Consider the following 23,691-nt stretch of genomic DNA (forward strand, 5'->3'; position numbering starts at 1 on the left):
ACTTTAGCTTGCCAACCAGCCGTGTGACTACAGTAAGTACATGATGTCCCAGCCTTAAAAATAAAATTAGTCTCTTCATATAGGTATTTCTGGTGGACTTAAATGGAAAGTCTCATTTGTTTACTTTTAATTTGATGCACTTTGATTTTAGGCAAGAAACTGTATCAGTGTCAGTGTTTTCAAGTGAATTTTATGCAGAATATAACATAAAACATTTGCTTCCTAATAGCCCCGGCCCCACGATTTCTCCTATGGTAAGCCACTTTCATTTTAAAAATAGAACTGTTCTACGACACTTAACTTGGCCCTGGTTGTTGTCCTCTTATGCGAGTTATTTAATTTAAAAATAGAACTGTCTCAGTAGATCTGTATCAACCAGTTTAGGATCGTTTCTATCTGGAGGAAGCTGTAATTAGGCAGGCAGTTCTTCGGGTCATATTTGGGCGCAGTGCTCTCCAGTTACACTTTTCCTCTTTGGTGATCTAACAAAGGGCTTTGCTTCCAAGTTGATAATTTTATGTTGTATTTAGCTTATAATTTTTTCTTAGGCTAATTTTAATTTCCTCAAGGGTTGGGGGAATTTTATAATTTGGATGCAAACAGATTACCATTAGAAAGTAGTTAACATTTAACATTTTTGGGACAAGGAATCATGCCTAGACTGGTTTTAGATCAATCAAATGACCCTTTTACCCAGAGCAATTTTAACTTAATGTGCATTGCTACAACTTTGGACTTATTAAAAACAATCAGTGTTTCTGTGAATGTGTATTTCTAGAGTACAAGTGTAGGAAAGACCATTAACCAATAAGAAGGAACAATTTTCCCATTTATTATATCTAAGTTTTAATTTTTCAACCTTTAAGTGAAATTTATCTGATTTTACAAAGTGAAATATGTTTCGTATTGTGAGGAATTAAATTACTATTGATTTTGTGATGTTTTAAGGCCTTAATTTTATCACGGAAACTTTTTTTGCCTTACAGATTTTTAGAGATTTATTCCTTCTAAAAGGTCTTGAACTTAACAAGTTCCAGAAAATGAACATAAAACATGTTATATACATCACATGCTGTTATTATTAAACTATAGCTTAATACATTTTGTTACTTAAGTATACATTTTTACATATTTTAAAGTTAATTTTTGAAGCTGGGCTTTCTCTCAGATGTGATTATACAGTGTGACACCTGGAAATATTACTCAATCACATTTATGAGTTCCTTATCCGTAAGGATAATTCCTTCCTAAAGTGATCTTTTATAGAATTTGGCTATGTAATTTTATCTTTAAAAGTCCTGTTTTTTTCCCATCTAACCAGCAGAGAGCACTTTAGCTTGTAACATAAGCATCAAATATTTAAGTGAAGAGTCAAGATCATGATTTATCAAAGAAATGGGCAATTGTCATCACTCACAACCTCATTCTTTCCTGTCATTTCCAGTGTAATTCATCAATTTCCTAAAATTTTCATCAAATCGAAACACAGTTTCATAGTTTAAAAAGTGATTATAATGACATTTTCCCCCAAACACATTTTTGTGCTATTTACTTGGCCAGAAATATTCATGTTAGTTTTATTTTATATATTTGATAGTCCTAATTAATTTATAAATTTGCCCACAAATGGACTAAATTTGATCTCAATTTCTGTACACTTTTGACTTTTCTTTTTCTTTTTTTAAGGAGGCTTTACTCTGGATACTAGGTAAATAATTAGTGACAATGACTTTTCTGGAAGGAGATTCAACTCAGTATTTCTTTTGATACTAGGAATCAAAACGTCAGGATTCCGCTATAAATGGATGCATTATCTCTTTTGCTTAACTAGTGAAAATGCAAAGATTTAGGTAGTCTGACTTCAGTCCACCTGCTTATATCCTCTAGTTTATACAGAATTTGTATAAAGCACCTACCTCACCCTTGTTCCTCAAGAGGTCCACAAGTAACAAACCTAGGCTTATCCAATTGAAGTATATGAAGGAGAGAAGCAGTCAGGAACTGCCCGGTCCCTGGGTTTCCCTGTGTTTTAAAGATGAGGCAGGGTTGATTTGGGGAAGAGGTCGAAAGGCTTATTCTGCCATAATAGGAATTTTTACCTTTTATTGTGTGATAAGAAGGATCTTGAGAAATGGCAGCAGAAACTGGGGACTACGGATAGGTAGCAGTTCAAAGTCTGAGAAGAAACTTGCCACATGGGATTACATGCCTGACACCATTCAGAATTCTGGCCACACCAGACTTACTGAGATGTACGTTATGTGATTAAATACTATGAAACCTCACAGTGAAAAAGTAGCTCGAGCAGCTAACCCGTGGTTTATAAAATTCATGTCGTTCTTGGAAGGGTCATTTGCACCTCTGTCCCCCACCTGCTTGGCCATGGGGGACCCTCTCAAGCACCCCTCAAACTCAGGCTGGGGGAGTGGTTGTTCAAGGTGGGGCAGAAGAAATGTTTGTTGCACATAAATACAAACCCCCTTTCTAGGAAAAGTAACAAATGGGGGAATATTTTAATATAAATACCTGCCCTTTAGGTTCAATGTTTTAGCATCATTTCCTCAAACCAGCACTAAATCTTCCCCCACACAACACTGAAAATTAGCCCTTTTTATATGTTTTCCCCTATACTGCTGGCTTTATATCATTTTAAGTTCGCGTGAATGAAGATGTTAATGTTAATCCAGTTTCTCCTGAATGAAAAATGTTAGCGTGAGCAAGGAAATGGTTGGTTTCTGGCTCCTGGACCCCGAAGGATCGCTCTGACCCTGCTGTCCATCTCCTCCTCCTCCCTCGTCCACTCTTCCTGTCTTTACCCTACACCTGGATAACTTATTGCTTCCAGAGACCTATTTCGATCTTAGTGGTGGCTGGTGGGGGCTCAGAACTTCGTTCCTTCCCAAATCAGAATGTAACTGACCCTCTTCAAAGAGATGCTCACGTGACAGTTTCTGCTGGTAATTCAGCTATGTTTAAATGGATGGAGAGCAGGGATAGGGAGTTTCTACTCAGGAGTGAAGCCCTCACAGGTACCCAGAAAACACCCTGGAAACCTCGGGTGTGCTGGTGTGCTGCACGGAGTGTGTGATGAGATCTGAGAGCAACACTGCCCTAAATGTGGCAGACAGCAGCCTTGTTCTTCGTGTTTGCTGAATATTCCGACACTTCTAGTGTTGGTTGGTTGATGGGTTGAATGGCAGGAAAACAATGATTAAATACGAATGATGGCACATTAGGTGTGGGGCCTTCTGTAATGAGCCCTTCATTAGAAATCTTGAGCTGAAGATTGGCAATTTGCCCATGCGTTTGCTTATCCCATTAAAAAAAAGAAAAGTAATCACGGAGAAAGTGTAACCTTTGGTTTCTCCGGTAGTAGCAGATCCCTTTTATTGTCTGAATCATTGAGTGATTTTTTGCGAACCGGTAACCTGATCTTTTATCACTCCCTGGACCGCCTCCTCTGCTGGTATGCCCTGATGCATTCAACACATGTGTTCGAATGGGAGGCTAGCAGCCCTCAGAGCAATTTACATTCGGCTTCGCAGCCTGTGAGAAGCAGCAAATCAGCCTCAGGGAAGGCTCCGGGAGACTTGTCAGCAGTCTGTAGCTTATTTCTGTATGTGTGAGGGTGTGTGTGTGTGTGTGTGTGTGTGTGTGTGTGTGTGTGTCTCCCTCTCCTGTTCTCTCTCGCTCACCATTTACAGGCTGGAATCACTGTGGAGGAACAAGCAACAAAGTGTTGTCAAGATTTTATCTCAGGGTAATGATTAGTTAAAAATGAAAGGCTAAAACATTGATTTTCGTTGTGAGAATAATTGACTGTTGGATGTAGAGAACACCCGGTTTCTTCCTGAGGAGAGCTGAGCAGTGGCACACTCCCAGCGGCGAGGGCTGGGTGGAAACGGCCACCGCCTGCCTAGGGAGCTCCCGTAAATGGACTTTGGTCTCAATGCTTTGACTCTTTGTGGTGGTTTTGGATGTTGGACTACGGGCGGTGATCCCTTGTCTTTTATAAACTCACCTGATTTAAAGGAAAGATGAGTGAAGAACCAAAGGAGAAAAATGCAAAACCTGCTCATAGGAAAAGGAAAGGAAAAAAGGTAAGAAATGAATAAGCAACATGTTCTCTGTATTGTTCTCTGGCTCTGGGGAGGAAGTGATCTTCAGGCTGGATTTTTTTTAAGAGACTGGATTTTAAGAAGCTGCTAGAATCAGATTGCTTTTGTTTTTCTGGTCTATTAATAATGGGTGTGTTCTGTGCTGGAGAAAAACATCACAACTCGGATACATTGCTAAAATATTTTAACGGTTAAATATAGTCATTTAGATTTCACTGAAGTGGTGTGTTTTTCATAGTGATATTCAGGATTATTAAGTAAACACATGTCCTAATTATGTGGGTGTGTGTGTGTGCTTTTTTCCCCTTAAATTCTCCAGAATGCTCGTTAATCAATAGGGTACAGTGACTAATGAATATTATTATGGTATAGATGTTTAGCTTTAACACATATTTCAGGCAAACTTAGGGAAACCTGTAGTCCCTCTTTAAAATTACAGCATGGAGGTGAACTCCATTTTAATTATTGATCAGCTTATGGCTGACAAATCTCAATTTGCACCAGACCCTGCAGTTGCACAGCCATATGCCTCATTTATAAAATTGGTTTTGTCTTCCGTGTAAAGTGAGGAATCTTCCAAATATCCATAGATGACTATTGTAAACCTGTAGATTCATTTTGGTTCTCTCGAATGTGGGTATCTTAAAATGTGCTCTGAACTTTTTGGTACATTTTGAAATTGGGGGTTGGAGGGGTGGGGGAGGTAATTCCCTAGGTCTGGCATTTGCTTTTGATCCATTGTGGTTAATAAATTGGCTTCCATAGGGTGTGCCAGCAATGGAAAAGCCAGTTGTATATCTGTAACAAAGAAAAACAAGTCCTAAAATAGGATTATAGTTTATAGCTCTTTAAGGAAAATGTGTACTCCATTTTTTAAATCTATAATCAAAATCTTCAGCTACTGTATATTAATTACTAGGACTGTTATATATAATAGTGACTCTTTAAAAGGCTTCCTTGACCCAATGTAATGTCTGCTCAGCCAATGGGTCCATGGAGAATGGATGGTTATAGAAGAGAGGATAAAGATTTCAAGTCCTCATTGAATTGTCAGCATGTAAAATTTTTTTCACAGTCTGTCTATTATTTATGAAAAGATTCGTTGGGATATGGTGCTCTTAAAGGAGCTGGTATCAGCAGACTACTCTGAGGACACGTTTATGAATGTGCCATATTCTAGGGCAGTGGTTCAACATCCTATAGACGGCAAAGCCGTGCAGACTGGCAAGAAGTCAGCCCGGACTCCTGGTCCGTTGTGTCCGCAGGGGCTGATGACGGTGCGAAGGTGCTGTTCTGATTTCCCAAGGGAGCTGGTCGCAGCTGCACAGCACAAACGATTTGTTTAATGCCTGGCATAGCGGTGCTAGTCTCAAGGAAAGCTGTCGGCTTGGCTCATGTTTATGAGATGTGGCCTGAAGTGTCTGACAGGCTCCACCATGATTCCGAACACGGAGTGTCATGGAGAGCCCAGACAGACATCATGAGCCACGGCAGTGCAATCCAGATTAAAGTGAGCAGTGGCTGGGTCCGTTGTAAATCATTGAGCTTTTATGTGGGCATTTTTTCTCTCTTCCTTGAAATTTTCCCAGCTGTGTTCCGCTTCTCCTCATCTGAGGTTATCCTTAGAGACAGTATGAAGTCATTTGCTTTGGGTCCTTCTCCTGTACATGCTGCCCTCTCCCAGGGGCTGCCAGGGTACCCTTTATGAAGCCTTCATCATCACACTCTGCCCCAGGACCTTCCAAACTCCCTCCGGCCTGTTTAGTGAAGTCCAGATTCTTGACCACGGAGCTTGAGGCCTTTCCAAATCTGATCTGCGCCAGCATCTCCCAGCCTTTTTTCCCCTTCACCATTTACTTCATTCATGTTCGACTCCAAACTGGAGATCTTACCAGCCCCTGAATTAATTCCCTTCATCTGATACTTGTCCTTTGTCCATGGAGAAGGCATTTCTGTGCCAGCCCACTTGGTGAAATCCTACCCATCCTTCAAGGTCCAAGCCAGCTCTTGCCTTCTTCCTGAAGTCTTTCAGTTCACCCTACTTAGAAGTCAGTCAGTCTTCTGGATTGACACCGTACCTTCTACTTAACCTAATACATTCTGCTGCCTTTTCAAGTTATCGTGTCCTGTTCTGTTCTTGTGTCCACATTGAACTACTGGTATTCACCTCAGGAGGCCCTCAGCATCTTCCTTATGTGCAGCTGACACTAAATAAATGTCCCATTGAAATAATAGCTCTCTCAGTTACTGACCAGAGTTCACCAAGAATGTTCAGTATTAGAGCAGATACATATCAAGTAGGAGTTACCTTTTAAATGAATAGGCCTTTTCTCCCAACATTTTTCTGGGTAAAAAATAAAATAGTTTTTGTTTTCTTAAAGACAATGTGTATGTATATACACACCTGCATATGTGCAGGCGTGTGTGTGTGTGTGTGTGTGTGCCGTTTCCTTCTGAGCCAAATATTCTAGAAGGTTTCCGGGTGTTCTAGATGACCTACACTGCAGCATTGGTGGGTGTGGTCAAATGAAACCATTTCAGGTGGGAAATATATGCAAACTGCCAAAATTCTGTTGCAACAAGCTCCTCAAATATTTGAACTATTTCCTAGTTACTTATGGAATTATTTTAATATAAACTTCAGTGTGAAATCCTTCTTATATAGGGATACGTCTCAAAATGGCCTTAAAAATTATGTGTTGTTGTTGAGTGTTTTCAGAACAGATCACATGCTTAAGGGCATTTGGGTATAAAGTGTCTCATGAGACATATTTAATATTGGAGTCAGCAAGATAAATGTAATGGAATCATTATATTATTCCTTTGTTAGCACATAGCAAGTGTTTTCCTATTTTGCTCAGGAATATAGGGATTCAAACTGATGTTAGGAAATGCTTTTTTCTAATAATTTGTATATTTTGTTCTGAATGTGAAGAGGGAATGTGCGTGTGTGTGTGTGTATCCATATCCTGTAGCTATTTATCTCTCCTTGTGCTGCTTATAGGAGAAGGATTTGCTGAAAGTCAGGAGACTGGGTTCCTATATAGCCTGGCTTCTAACCTGTCTTGAATAGAACAATCAAACCCTCTGACTAGAAAATGGAATCCATGTGCCTGACAGAACCATCAGGGGTATTATGAGAGTAAAATAAAAGTAATCAGTAGGGTCATATTTTCAAGAGATTTTAAAAATGACAACACTTAAACTCAAAGTGGTTGTCATGGTGGAATTTCAAACTTGCTGTAGAATGACTGATTCTAAAGAAGAAATGACAGACAAGGCCATATTACCCCCATAATATTATACCGGCCAGAAGTGCTTAGCTTAGTCAGCCACCGAAGAATTAAGTGTGAAAGGTGTCCGTCAGTGACTTAATTTATTTAGCATCTGCATTTCATCAGCCTAAGCTGTCATAACAAAATGCCATCGACTGCATGGTTTAAATAACAGAAAAGTGTTTTCTCGGTGTTGTGGAGAATGCAAGTCTGCGGTCAGAGCGCCCGCCTGGTGGGGTCTTGGAAGGAGGGCTCCTCCTGACTTGGAGAGTGCTGCCTTCAATCTGTGTGCTCACATAGCCTTTCCTGGCCATGTGCAAGTGAACGTGTGGGTGGGGAGGGAGAGATTCATTTCTCTCTCTCCTTCTTCTTGTAAGACTACCAATCCTTTTGGGTAAGCATTGCACCCTCATGACCTTACTTAACTCGGATTATCCCCCAAAAGCCCTGTCTCCAAATAATTAACATTGGGAGTTAGGGCTTCAACATATGCATTTGGGAGGGGTGCAATTCAGTCCATAGGAGCATCCAGAGGAGGCTGTGTTGTCCAGATTCCCAACTTAGATATGCTTAATAAAACATATGATGGTGATTGAAGTCCTTTCAATTAATTTAGTTCTTCAGCAGATGCTGTGTCATAGAAAACCTTCAAATACTGGGCCAGAGCCAGCTATGGAAAACCAATCTATGCTGGAAGTGTTAAGGGTACCAAATAAATGTGAATTCAGGTTCTATTGGTGGCAGAATGAGGGAGGGGGAAATTCCATCAGGGGCTGACGTTAGGAAAGGAGAGATAGAGGAAGGCATGCTTGCGTTGATATTAAGAAGATACGTGTTTCCAGGTGCTCCCCAAGAGGGTCAGAGTCTTCCAGATAGAGTGTAGGATGAAAGAGAGAGAAACATTTGAATCAGCCTGATTCCTGTTTAGGAATCTAAACATTATTTTGTGTAGTTGGAGTGCAGTGGGCAGGGACGTGTCATTGCAAGATATAAAGATGTTAAAAAAGAAAAGGGCCAACTCAGGAACTTTGAACTACGGGTCTCTTTTTTGTCCTGGGGTTCACCAAAATGCTTTGAGCAGATGACTACTGAAATCAGATTTACTTTTTAGAAAAACATCCTTAGTATTTGGTAGAAGCGCTAGGTCTTTATTTTACACCGACATCCCATCTGGTAGAAATATAGGTCATATATTTCACTGCTGATGATTACCAAAAACTTAGTTTCTTGAGTGTTTCATTGAATGAATTTTCTCTTTTTTTTTCTCCTTTTCTTTTGCTTTTTTTCCTTTTCCTTTTTTCTTTCCCTCCCCTTCCCCTTTTCCCTTTCCTCTTTTCTTTTCTTCCTCCCTTCTTCCCCTTCCTTCCTATTGGCAGATTGGAAAAAAACACTTAGATATTTAGACCCCACTTGGTAATGAGTTCCATTGCAATGAGTTTGCTTGTTTTCTAGGGAACTTCATAAAGGATTTTCACCATTTTAGTTCAGTTGCCTTTTCCATCTTAAGATTCCAAAATAACTTACTTTAAGTTAGTTTTGACAGTTTGTGTTTCTTCTGAGGGTGGACTGCATAACTTTCTTCTTTTCTACTCTTTTTTTCCCATGTGCTTGCCTTATGTGTGAGAGCTGTACTTGTCTCATGACGCCTAAATTATCCAAATGTGTATACTTTTTTTTTTTTTTGAGGGAGAGACAAGGGAATGTCCATTTCTGAATTTCATCCATTATTCTTAATGCTGGAGTTCTCATTGTTGGAATTTTTGTTTGTCTTTTGGTTGTAGGGTCTTTGATCAGGATGCCTTGAATACCAAGTTCCCTCTAAACTGAGGTGATGGCCTGTGGGCACATTGAACACATGGCATTTCTGTTGACCTGTAATTTTCATTTGTGTTTTTGGACATTGCCCACTACTGCTCTGTAAGCACAGAACCTCTCAAAGTCTTTTGTCGATGAGTGGAGTGACTTGAGCTATGGCTCACTGAACACAATCATGTATCCAGTGCTTTGTAACTTCTGGGGGCCAACGTACACTCCATGCTGATAGCTTTTATATCCTTTTCCATTTCACTATATGTGTTACTATCAGATATTTCTTCTTTTATTCTTGTATAAATAGAAAATTTGAACACTTTTTATTTTCTTAATCATTTTTCTCTTGACTGTTACTCCTATTTTCACAAGTACTATCAACTTTGTAGTTAAAAAGACATTTAAAATATTTAAGTATCTTGTGCATCCATATCCACGAATCAGAAATTTTGACGCCTCCAGTAATGAGTTTGTGAAGGTATTTTCTCGAACTTAGTATTAAAGTTTGCTCATTTCAGTGTGCAGATTTCTATGTTATCTTGGCCTAAGGTTTTTGTACTTTTGAAACTTTCTTTTTGCAGGAAGAGATTGAATGAATTAAGAGAACCTGACAGGTTACTTCGTTATATCAGAATTTCATGGGAAAAAACCCTCAATTTAATACCATCTTTTTAAAGTCAGATTTAGTGAGGTACATTTACTTGGAGATTTTCTTCCATGTTAGAAAAAGACCAGCAGAAACTTGGCATAAATTTATTTTATATGTAGCAGGCTTGGGGCATAGACTCTGAACATGACCCATAAAGAGAGGCTGTGATACTCCACAGGTCCAAAGGCCTTTCTCCGTAATTTCAAGATTCAAAATGAAAACCGAAAATATTTTCTAGCTTCTTTGGCGACAAAATCTGACCCGACCTGAACTCATGTGGCAGGAAAACGTTCTGACCTTATGTGAAGCTATTTATAGTCTTTATTTATCTACCTTTGTGGGAATCTTCATATGTTCTGCTGCAGAAGTAAAAATTCTTTGCTTGGGGGATACTGTGGGGAAGGAGCTTGTAATATTGGTATATCCCTTTCTAAAATTTGACAAGTTCTGAATTCCAGAGCTTTTCTGGCTGCAGGTACTTCACAGGAGGGATTATGAACCCACACTGAGTCCTGAGCTGGGAGTGGTGATGAGCCAGCACGACGAAATGTTAGCTTGCAGTGAGGAGGAAGGGGCTCGTTTCTGTCCTTAATCACTTCCAGAAAAAGTGGCGTTTTGTAATGCTGGGCATGATATCAAAGGTCCCTCAATTATTTCCAGGTGCAATCTAACAGACTTTAGCTTGTTTGGCAGTAAATCTGAACCTTTTGACAGGGTGGTTTTGAAGATGATATTTATAAAGCCTTTTCGTCATTGTCGTCGTTTTGTTTGTTTTTAAGCAATGAATTGTGACTTACCAAAAAGAAGAAAAAAGTCTTAATATATTGTTTAGGAAATTCTTGTATTTTTTTGTTGTTTATGACCATTTGATTAGGTCATGAAAAATAACTGGTATATATATGTTCTGTAGAAGAAAAAATAGAGATTTGGGGTAAATTATTGTTTGATTGGATCGTTTTGCCTACTCGCAGAGAAAACAATGATAATTATATAGGGATAATTAATTTCCCACAATTAGCACATGAAATGTCTTTCTCTGTCATCCATCTTACATAAAAATTTCCATTTATGGGTATATTATACAACTTAATTATGTATATATTATGCAACTTACTTTTAAAAACTTTTCATTCCATTTTTTCCTCACAGTTACACATAAATGGAAGTATAAAGTAATTTATTACATGGGTGTATTAACAGTTTAAAATCTAGATGCTTTTCTCAACTTATTCTCCTATGAATTGTATAAATTTGGTCCTCGAAATCTATCATTTCTCCCACTACCAGGGAATTAATAGAAACGTGCTGTCACAAGGCATGTCATTAATACTATTGGAGATAACTTGCTTTAACAATGTCCTTAAGAAAGCCAGAATTCTAAATCATATCTGAAGTTTTAATGCTCATAAAACTCAGAGCCTCGTTAAGCAGTTTACTGAATGCTCGCTGCCCTGTATCTTTCATTCCCAACTCACTAGTCTTTCAAATTATTTTTCACAGCACGTGAGTTATGCTGGCCTCACATTTCTACTGGTGTGTGTGTGTGTGTGTGTGTGTGTGTGTGTCTTAAATCAAACTATCATCGCGCAAAGCTATTTTGATTCTGCCTTGGTACCATACCATTTGTTCTTTCAACCAACATTTCTTGAGCACTCACTATTCTAGGTGTGAGGCAGTCATCAGGGAACAAGATCGGCAGTAAACGTACGAAGTGGGAACTAGTCATAACTCAGTGTGAAAAGTCTACAAGAGGCCTCTACTCCAGAGAAAAACTAGACTTCAGAGAGGAGGTGACCATTGTCGCCAGGGAAGGAACTGAAAACACGGAGGGGAGGTAGCAGGGAAGGCCTCGCGGTGGGGATCCTTGATCTGTGAGCTCAGTCCTGATAGGGACTCTATCAGCTCCGAAGAGGACATTTTAGGTGGAAGGAACTGCTTGGGGGGAAACCTCTGTCGTGTTTGGGTCCCAAGGAAGGAACACTTTAATGGACTCTCCCAGCTGGCATGAACTTTAAAGACTTCTATACACTGCTCTCAAATGTCTTTTTCCTCCTGGAATTCAATCAATGTTTTCCGAGTTTTCAGGATAAAGAACAAGATTTGAGGGAGTCATCTGGTGACACATGGTACCTCTGCAGGGTAGCACCGAGTGAACTTGTAAGAATGATGAACTTTTATTCTACTTTTCACTTTTCCTTCACTGCTGCTCATTGTTAACCGTTGTGACAAGTACAGAGAGGAATTTAGAGACTTACAGAAACCCATATCTCTTGAGACTCTAACACTAACTGCACCCCCCCACTTAGCCACAGTCTACTAATTTATTACTATAATAAATTAGAAATACAAATAAAGACACACATCGGAAACTAAACTTGATAAACCTCGATATGAGGATTGTGCACAGTACTTTTTGCAAATAAGGCATATGAAATATCCCTTGTCTTACAATATAGGTTTCATAATTCTGAGCATTAGTGTCATATTTAATGTCAGTGTTTTGTGAGTACTTAATGAAAAATGAAATGATAATTATTGCAAACCAAGTTAATTCCTTGACATGATGCTTAACCTCTAGAGATAATTTATCTGGGAACATTGTGTAATTTTCCTTTGTTATTTTCATGATGCTGGTTTATTCAGTCTTTACTTACAGTGACTTCACCACTGTACCTTGGCATTGTACAAAATTGGAAAATCTCTTTGGAACCTTATCATGTTATCTTAAATATCGTTTCCACCATTTGTAAATCTCAGTCATTTTCACATAGACGCAACATCAAAACTACATACAGAAGTGGAACCATGGTCGTCTGAATATTAATGAAAAAGATTTTCTGTGTAATTACAGGTAATTAAGTGAATCATGTGTTCAAGTAAATATTTATGAATAACTTCAAAGTTTCTTTTTAAAAACAAAAGCAACCATGGTTATGATTTCAGGGATTCCCACCCCACGGCCCCCACAGAGATGTTTATCAGAAATTTAATGGACTGCCTCCTACCACACATGTGGGGTTATTTCACTTAGTCTGTTGTTTTGGACAAATCGAGAAGCACACGAAACAGCTTGGGTTCAGATATTTGAAGTTCCCTTTTCTGATCCAAGAAGAAGGGCTCATCCTCCTCAATTGTTCTTTATGTCTCCAAATTAGAAAAAAATACACAGACGATTTATGAAGTGAGAATAGCAATTAATAGTTTCCAGAATTCCAGACTTCCTTTTAAAGAATTTGTTAGATATGACTTTTGATGAATTCAGTTATGCGAATGTGCTTGAAAGAGGTGCTGGGAACTTGCAGCAACACATGGGTGCTTGTGAAGTTTTTGCTGTCTTTCACTGATTTTTGCTATTTTAGGGAATGTCTAGAGCAAAACTAAAAAGGGACTGTCTTCTGCTTATCAAAGTGTAAAACCTACAAAACAGCAATTTTAAATGCTTAGATTTAATGATACATTTTCTCTCCTTAGTCCACCTGTTAAAAGTGCTTTTAATGTTAGTCTTTCATCTCTGTCTAAAGGTCTTTTAGGGGTTAAACTTCTGGCATTATGCTATGGCGCTTCATGTAAATTACAAACATGCCAATTCTAGTGTTTGTGTTTAGAAAGTAGATGTACTAATGTAGCTGCCTTAAACTAATGTGTCAATATGTGCCTTTTATCTTCTGCTTTTAAAGCTTTTCTGTAATCTTTCAAGGAGAGGTTCTCTGAAAAATATTATGATCATGGGCTTTGGCCAAGGAAAGAATGGAATCACATACACCAGAGTTTAAATCCTTGTTGTGCATCTTAATACTTATGCAAAGTTTGTCAGGTTGCCTGCATGTCCTAAGCCCTGGTTTCCTAGTCTTTTTTTTTTTTTTTTAATGGTTTTATTTATTTATTTGACACACACAGAGAGATCACAAGGAGGCAGAAAGGCAGGCAGAGAGAGAGGGGGAAGCAGGCTCCCTGCTGAGTAGAGAGCCTGATGTGGGACTCGATCTCAGGACCCTGAGATCATGACCTGAGCTGAAGGCAGAGGGCTCAACCCACTGAGCCACCCAGGCGCCCCCTGGTTTCCTACTCTTTAAAATGAGGATATATTGCTTGTGTAGAGGTTTAATGTCAGGATTACAAACAGTATATGTATGTCAAGTGCCTGGTGCAGCTCTTGGCCAAAAGTAGGCGTACTTCATAGAGTAGCTGTTGTTGTCCTTAGTGTTAAAAGCATTGCTAGCAGAAGATTAGATTTGGTACTACTTATTGCCTTGGAAGAAAAGCAGAATTTAAGTGCTCTACGTTCATTGTCTCCCTAAATCAGAATTTTTGTGTATCATTTTCATATGACTTGTTCTCTTTTCTTCTTTGTAAATCAGAATAGCCTGTTCCCCAATGGTTAAATTTATTTGTAATGTTGATTTCCTTGCTCATTAATAAAAAACTTAGAAATTTAGCATCCAGGGGCACCTGGGTGGCTCAGTGGGTTGGGCTTCTGCCTTCAGCTCAGGTCATGGTCTCAGGGTCCTGGGATCGAGCCCCGCGTCGGGCTCTCTGCTTAGCAGGGAGCCTGCTTCCTCCTCTCTCTCTCTGCCTGCCTCTCTGCCTACTTGTGATCTCTGTCAAATAAATAAATAAAATCTTAAAAAAAAAAAGAAATTTATCATCCAGATATAACAGTCTGTATAAAAATTATCTTTTGAATTGTTTTAGAAAATTGCATATTTATCTCTAGTGAAATTCTGATTTAGGAACAGATTTATGGAATACACTGCCTTTTAATAATAAAAATTGGCATTATGTCAATTTCTAATGGTACATGTCAGATAAGACTTAGATTATTAGCATTCGTCTATTAGCATGGTAGTGGATATTTTACTCTAGTAACTGTGCTCGAAAAATCCTTGCACTTTGTATTGTATTTAACCATTTAGAATGAGGGAACAGGTTGGCATATTAGAATATACCAACATGGGGGTGTATCCGAAAGAACAAAGCATTGTGGGTTTTCTTCTTGACTCATAAAACAGCAGCAAGAGGAAGTGTAGTGGAAGGAATGTAAGATTCAGAATCAGCTGGTAATTACATTGAAGACATTTAAGACAATGCATATGAAAATATCAAAGTGTTCATTGTGTTTACCACTGTGGCATTGAACTGAAACCTCCCATTTTCTCATCTCTGAAATGTAGTTATAACAGTTGACACCTATGACGCTTATGGCTTTTAAGACACCATTTTCTAGCAACAATATTGAATCCATACTTTGAAAGCGGTAGTATAATGGGTGAGATCTGGAGCACTGCTGTGTATTTGCTGAAGGGAACAGAAGCCCAAGAGGACCTCCTCTGTGTAGTTGTCACCTTCAGCAATACTAGGTGATCTTGTCCCTAACAACATTGCCGCCTCATTTACTAATTTGCATTCTAGTTTTTGTATTTTCATAATTGAAGTGTAAAGAACACAAGGAATGGTTACTGATCTTTTCACATTTTGCATAGAATCCCAGCTGCCCTTCTGTGATTATATTTAACACCACCACCACATAAAACATCCTAAATTTAAGTATGGGATCTAAAGTAGTTTTAGAGAGAACACCCTATTTAATGGCAAAGCAGGTCCTTGGGTTCTTTCATTCCTGGGCCTTTCATAGATGTCCCCTCAGGGACAGTTTGTACATTGTTCGCATCTAGAGCACAGATGATTTGGCATTTTTTGGTTTTGTTCTTACTCTGGTAAAATACTCATAAAATGTAGCATTGTGATCATTTTAAATGCAACTCAGTGGCATTAACCGCATTCACGGTGTTGTGCAACTGTCACCACTATCTAGTTCCAGTACTTTTTCATTGCCCGAAATGGAAATCCTGTACTCACGGAGAAGTCACTCCATATTCCCTCCTCCCCTACCCCCGACAGCCACTAATCTGCTTTCTGTCTCTATGGATTTTGTCCATCATGCGTATTTCATATGATGGTTTGTGGTTTATATGATATGTAGCCTGTTGGGTCTGGCTTCCTTCAGTTGGCATGTTTTCAGGGTTGACCCATGCTGTAACATGTATCAGTGCTTTATTCCTTTTTTTTAGCTGAATAATACTCTATTGTATGGATAGTCCCCATTTTGTCTGTCTCTTCATCTGTTGGAGGACATTTGGGTTGTTCCTATCTTTTGACTATTGTGCGTAGAGCTGTAACAAACTTTTCTGGACAGGTTTTTATTTGAACACCTGTTCCCAGTTCTTTGGGATATTTGTCTATCCCAAACAGTGGAATTCTTTGGTCACATAATAATTCTATAAACATAAAAATTACTGAAGAACTTGCCGGAAGGTTTTCTTCTATGATTTTTTTATAGTTTGATTTCTGTTGTAGTCCCATTTCTGTATCTTATTCTTAATCTAGTCACTTATTACTTGTGAGGTGTTTTTAGAGAGTAAAATATAGCGAAATTTTATGTCTATTCACCATATAGAGATGGTGGTGGTGGGAAGGGGTTTGTGGAGAGACTGTGACCCTGAGATAAATAGAGATAGGAGCCCCTCGTGAGCTTTTGTGAATGGCTGCAGGTAGATCTGAGCATAGGAGACAAGTACAATTCTTGTGGTAACGTTCCTGATGGGGACTTTTACTTGAAGCTGGAACTTTGAACAGGGGCAGAACCAAGAAGACAGCAGTTTGCGTTCTCTCCCCGAGCACAAGCTATTGACTATCCCAGAACAAAGTGCATGAAATGGACTCTGTTCTTAGCACTAGGCCAGAAAAAGGGTGCGTTTAGCCACACCTGGATTAAGGTTTCTCCAGAGAGAAGTAAGTTAGAGGCTTAAAGTATCAGATGTCCTCTTTGTTGCATATGTTTGTGGTTAACTTTACTGTGGAGCAAATACTATATAATTCTCATCTCATAGTATAGCATTAGTCTTTCTCATTTGTTTCTCTTTTAATATTTAAAGTGAGAATATGCTCCTTGGTGAGGTCACAGAGACGTTTCTGAGCCAAGTAGATTGTAACTGACAACAGTAGCCACTATTTTGGTTCCTGTTTTGTGGGTAAAATGAGGTTCTGAATATATAGATTGTAATCACGTCACCATAAACAGGTATTAACTGCTTTGCTTTGCAGTAAACACTACAAAAAAAAAAAGTATCGGGAAAACATCGACTTATGGGTTGCGTGATTGTTACAGAAGAAGGAAGATTCCTAAAATATTAGGTTCTGAGCTTTTTTCTAGGTGGGGTAGGTTTGTTGTTTTTCTTTCTTTTTGGGTGATACCCAGCCTTATGAAAATATGTGGTTAGTCAAGTTATTCCACACTCTGCTGAGCAAAACTGGTGTTAACCCAGAGAGTACTTTCTGGCCCTGACATGTGTTACATATTGAAGATATAGGATGAAGTATTCAGGAAAGACATTCAAAGTCTGTTTTGTGGTCTTCAGATACAGAATACAATGTAGCCTTCATACTCGAATGCTTTAAAAATTTTTTTCTTTAAATTTATTTATAACTAGAAAATTTTTATAAATTTCAATTCTAAGAGGATACATTCCAATAAAATGTGGCCTCTATCTACATATCTTCTTAAAATGTCTTGCTTTAAATTTTTTATAACTGGAAATCTTAACAATTTTTTTATTTCCTTCTCTTTATTCCACACCCTTTTCTGTAAGAATTTTGGACTCAGGTCTTATTAAAAATGGAAGAAATATGAAACTAAAATGTTGGAAATATTCCCCCTGGGAGACTCACCTAGAAGTTTTGGTGATGGTAAAGTATAGTTGATCTTATCAGGAAAATAAGCTTACTAACACAGAGATGTGGGAGAAAGTCCACCTGGGAATACACATTGACAACTGTCATTGACAATGTCCGTGTCTGTTGGGTGGGTTTTAGATTTTTAAATGATGTTCACAGTGGTTCTTGTCGTCTCATATACTTTAAAACGTCATTGACTCCCTTTGACTGGACTATGAACTCTCAAGTCATTGCAGTTTGTGGCTTCATCTTTTTGAAGCTGGTCAGCAGTCAGCAGATCTCATTTGCAGAAAGATGCTCTGGGAAAGAACGGCTTAGTGTTAAGCACATCAGGTCTCTTTCTGTGAGTTGCCAGCAGGTTGGAGCCCAGCAGAATGAGCCATGGGCACCTGCAGTCAGGTGAAGAACATGTCCTGGGCTCTGTGGGTACTGTCCTGCCCTCCGGGGAGTTGTCCTCTCATGGGGCAACCACGTTTAGAGGTTTATTTAGAGAAGGAGCTCTGAGTGATGCAGTTTGAAAAGGTAATACATTTAAAAAATAAAAAGATAACCTAAAAAATAAGAACACAGACTTAAGAGTGTATTTTATACTATCGTATGTGACTTGGTGTTCAGGGGTAAAGGTTGTCTGGAGAGAGCTTGTTTTGAACCAGGGCAGCAAGCTCATGATTAAAAAGCCAGAGAAGTAATATAAATGAATAAATGCGGGGCAGTTGAGACGTTCTATAATTTTGTAAGAAGAGCCAGAAGTCTAGATTTCTAGGTTAAATCTCTTGATATTGAAATGTTGAAAGTAATTAATAGTATTTTTTTACTCATTTGTGACCAAAACAAGCAAACAGGCACCCAACCAGGATAGTCTCTGGGACCCCAAGTTTGTACCTTTGTTTTTAGCTGTGTTGGCCACTGTCTCCAGTTCTCTCTGGGTAGAAGTTTAGAACTGAGTTCCTGGGTCTCTAGAGAATCTCTGTGGTAAACATTTATCCAATGTAAATCTATTTTCCTTTATTTTATTGGTTAAAAAAACTTTGTTTTACTCTTGATCGTTCAAATACTCAGATCAGATTTTGCCCCATCCCCACCCCAGGGGAAAAGAAGTAGAAATACCTGCCTTCATAGATTTAGCAAAATAATTCAATTTTTTATGCTTTATTACTACAAACAGCAAATTTTGGATCCTGTAGCAATCTAGACTCATGAACACAGCTCAAATCTCATATAGAGCTCAGGACTGATAGGTGTACAGTTGTAGCAAAGAAACCCATTTTCACTAAAATCTCTACTAAATTCACAAGGTATGGGTATACAGGGTTCTTAACAAGACATGTGTTTGTACCATGTGGTTATACCGTAAAACTTAATGCCAGTGATGTTTATACTTACTGTTGTAATAAAAAGCATTTTGTTGAAACCCAACATATTTTAACATATTTTAGTTGGTTGTGAAAGCTCAGACATGGATATTTAAAAAGTGTTGTGTATTCAGCCTTATTAAGTACTTAGTTGAGAGCACAATAATTAGCTTAGATTTTATGATTATAGGATAGGAGTTGTATGAAGACTCCTATTTCTAATGGCTGATAACGAGAAATGAATATGAATATCGTATTTCCTCTGTTGTACATGGCAAACTAACTTACACATTTGAATCTCCCTGAACTGGGGTGCATTTCACAATCCATGAATTCTCATCTCTGCTGTCGTCCAGACAGCAGCCAGGATGTAATTGCCATGGGCTGAATGTGCAAACCTGGTTGTTATTCCAGGTGACGCGACTGCAGTGCCTCAGAGTTTCAGTCAGCAAGGTGCTTAAGGATCCTTTGAGGGAGGAATTTGCAGAAAGGGTGACAATTGGGTTGGGAGATATCCGGGAGGTAGGGGTGGAGCATTTTAAGAAATGCTTTGTCAACCACCATCCCGACACACAGAAATGTATTATATATGGGAAGACTCACTGATGCCCCAACAACCAACCTTATCCTCAGGATAAGGAGAGTAAAGAGCTGAATGCTTGCAGTTTTAAGAATGCCTTAACCAGTTTTTTTCACTTGTATCTTCGTATTTTAGTGTGTATAAAGACCACTAATGATACAAGTTTATGTATAAGTGAGTCTAAGTAATTATTTTCAAAAAGGGTAAATTTGAAAGTTCCTGTGATAATGCTTTGTGTCACAATTTCATGACAGCATTTTTCTTTCTTTATGCTACATTAAAAATGGCATATCTCATAATCAATGGCATCCTAAATTGATGAAATACAATAGTGAAAAACTGACTTTCCAAATTAAAAGTCAGAGCTCAGAAATAGTTTGTGTTTTTAGGACTAAAATTAGAAACTTCATGGTGTGAAGTGTCTGTTAGATGCGGTTATAATATTGTGATGCCAAATTATGATTTTTAAAATGCTATTTAGTGCATTTAGTGCAGAAAAGAATATTTTTCTTCAAAGTTAAATCAAAGTCAAAATAAAGATATGGACTATGCACATCTTCTTTTCAAATTCTTTCATCCTGCTTTGTAAATGGCAGCTCAGGAGTCTGCAGTGTGTATGTACCAACTTCAGCTTGTAAATAAGACCAAATCAAATGTGAAAACATAATTGGACATCCCGGAAGTTAGTTGGTTCTCACTGTAATTCCTTCAGTAAATATATTTCACTGATAATAGCCCTTTCTTTTCTTTTTAATCTCATTCTTATTTTGGAAAACATAGTTGTATTTTATATTAGTTTATAGTTGTAGTTTATAGTTGTATTTCAGTCAACAACTGAATTGGCCATACATTTTCATTTTCAAAGCACACCTTTTAAAAAATGTTTATAGCACTTTATTTGTCATTGCTTCAAACTGGAAGTAGTCCAAAGTCCATCAACAGGAGAATGGAGAAATAAATTGCGGTTGTGTGGTTGTGATTTATTTTTTCTTTTAAATTTTTATTTAGATTCTAGTTAGTTAACATATAGTGTAATATTGTTTTCAGGAGTAGAATTTAGTGATTCATCACTTATGTATAACGCCTAGTTTAAGGCACACATAAAGAATGACAGCGCTAAATGTCCTTAAATATTCAGTTTCAGTTTCTAAATTTATATATTAGGTATTGTTAAGTTGAAAGCTCAAGAAAACAAAAGATCCAAATGGGCATTCTGTTTTATGATATACTGAAAAGAGAACCAGTGTCATGGTGTTGGTATTATATGTGAATGTTTAATTTAACTTGATGTGTAGCCAAGTCGACAAAAACACTACTTAATCTTCTCTGGAACTGCGGATGTACTGAAGTGATGTCACTTCACTTCTGAAGAGACACTGGACAGTATTGCAATGATGTGGTTGGTGTATTATTCAAAAATATAAAAAGGCATAATATTTCATGCAGAGGTAAATTGAAAAGGACAAACCAAAAACCTTGTTAGTTTACGAAAACGTCAGAGAACTGTAAAGAAGACTTCACTGCATGATAGCAGTGCCTTGTCCAAAGATAGATCAGCTGCTACAACATTCTGTGTTCCTGCTTTTCTCCTGGACAGAGAAGTCTTTATATTCTTGTTTGTCCGTCTGCCATTTTGCTTTATGTTTATCTTGTAGAGAATATATTTTATTGTCTTTTAAGCACACCCTTTGTCTTAGAAATACCAGAAAATACAAAACAGCAAAAAATAGAAGAAAGCTATGTAAACATTTTGAAAATTCAGTTGCATATTTTAGACTTTTTGGAAATTCTCATCTTTTTTGGACTGTTTAGAAAACTCTAAACACATGTGTTTTCCCTTCCTTTGTGTAAAATGGTATACTAGCCTTAAATCTTTTAGAATAGATTTATACCAAGTAAATGCCTCTTAATTCTGTTACTTACAAGAAAGAAATCTGTTAATGATACAATTAAAAGCTACTTGATGATAAAAATAAAAGCTGCTCATATATCTTACCTTAATCAAATCTATTTATCCCTAGCACACAAGAATGTTTTAAATAAAATGTAAATGTGTAACACATAAATATATAAAGTATATTTATATATAACATATAAATGTTACATGAAATATTTATATATATGTATAATGTTTTAAAGCCCTGTAATTATTTAGACAAATGTTAGTTATGGGACAATTCACCTGTGATTTTACTGATGTGAAATTAATTTCAGTAATTTCTTTTTTCACAAGATATGGCAGATTCTTGAATAGTTGTGTTGTTTTAGTTGGAATAATTCTAGTTCGTGTCAACACAAACAGAGGTTCTATATGAAAGCATAGTAAGTACTCTTATTTTTTTTGGTCCACTACTAATCTCTTTGATAACAAGCTCCTTTTTAGGTACCTGTTCAGACAACCCAGAGTAATATGCCACCTAGTGACCCCATTAAGAATTCACAATTTTCAATCAACAATCCAGCATGCATTAAAGCCATTTCAGAGTATAGGTCTTTATCAAAATGTTGTTGAATGACACCTATATACATGTTGCTTTGGATCTTCTCTTTTATTGGTATTCTCAAATTTCAGTTATGATAAGAATATTTGGATTGGATGTAGAAGAAATTTCAACATATAATTTCCTTCCACCTGACCTAATAAGAAATGTGGTAGTCCTCAGTAAAATCTAAGTTTAATGGACAAATTGCTTAAAATTCTGGGCAGATAATCTACTTTGTGCATGTAATAAAGTTTAAATGCATTTAAAATACATTGTAAGCACTAGTTCAACTAATTATGAACTTTAGGGAGAAGTATTATCAAGTCTTTTCCCCAAAGAAGAAATAAGAATCAGGGTCTTTGAGCATTACTTACATTAGTTGTAAGAGAAATGCTGTATTATTATACAATAACAAAATGTTAAACCATAATAAATTAGTAGTAAAAACAGTATTTTAAGGACTTTCAGTTGAGGGTAACATTATTGAGTTATAACCCATTATTATTAAACTGTCATTTTTGAAACCTATTTCAAAGTGGTTAAATATTTCAGACTCGTGGTGTATAACATCTCTTGGAAAACCATGGTGTTTTTGCATACACGCCAGTCACTGTGTGTGTGTGTGCGTGTGTGTGTTTGGAACAGCCCCTTCTCTCTGGATTATATGTGTGGCAGTGTCTGATTAGCTTGGTTTCCTAGAGAACTGTATTATTTGGAAGCTCTGATAATAAGGACTTAGTTTCTCATTTAATTTCTTTTAGAATTAGAATACCCATGGAATTGCAATTAGTGAATTTGACAGTGATACTTCCTGTTAAGTGTGCGATTTGGCTTTTGTAGGGTTTAAATTGTTTATTAAGTGAGCAGAAGTTACAAAATCTGGTTGTAGAATGCTGAGTCTCCTCTCACTTTCAGTTTACTGATCTGCAAAAATAGGGATAAGATGATGTCTTGTATGACTTGTGAGTGCTTCTTTTTTTTTTTTTTAAGATTTTATTTATTTGTCAGAGAGAGAAAGAGAGCGCGCGCGAGCGTGCGCACAAGTAGGGGGAGAGGCAGCTAGAGGGAGAAGGAGGCTCCCTGCTGAGCAAGGAGCCTGATGTGGGACTCCATCCCAGGAACCTGGGATTGTGACCTGAGCTGAGGGCAGACACCCAACTGACTGAGCCACCCAAGCATCCCCTCATGAGAGTGTTCTAAGAATGAAGTGAGACCGTATATCTGAGCATGTTCTCTGGTTTATAATGTAGAACAGGAGTATAAATATAGGTTTCTAGGGGTACCTGACTGGCTCCCTCCTTAGGGCGTGTGACTCTTGGTCCCTGGGTTTGTGAATTTGAGTCCCATGTTGGGTATAGAGATTACTTAACAATAAAATTTTTAGAAATAAATAAATGAATGAATGAACAAATGAAAGTTTCCATAAAATACTACCGTATTTTAAGAAGTACCTATTTATGAGAAATGGAATAATAAACTACTATACTCAACGGGACCTAGTTTAACCACTTCAGTACATAAGTAAGGATGTTAATGAATCAAGGCCTAGACCTCATTTTTAACCATCAGACTTAAGGTTATTTGGGAGCCATATAAAAATGGATTTGAGACACATTGGTTATATAAAACAGATGGTTTGATGTTTTCTGAAACTATGTATTATTATTGGATATTGTGAATGTCCTCTGTGACTA

The 23,691-nt window shown here is 37.7% G+C and overlaps 1 protein-coding gene across 1 annotated transcript in view; it reads left to right on the forward strand.

Annotated features, from left to right (window-relative positions):
• The window catches only part of ANK3 (ankyrin 3), a 670,144-nt gene that overhangs the window by 155,245 nt on the left and 491,208 nt on the right, over positions 1-23,691 (forward strand). The gene's annotated exons all lie outside the window — the stretch shown is intronic.

This window comes from Lontra canadensis, unplaced genomic scaffold (assembly GCF_010015895.1).
Source record: "Lontra canadensis isolate GAN:19392208 unplaced genomic scaffold, GSC_riverotter_1.0 scaffold3, whole genome shotgun sequence".
Classification (NCBI taxonomy): domain Eukaryota; kingdom Metazoa; phylum Chordata; class Mammalia; order Carnivora; family Mustelidae; genus Lontra; species Lontra canadensis.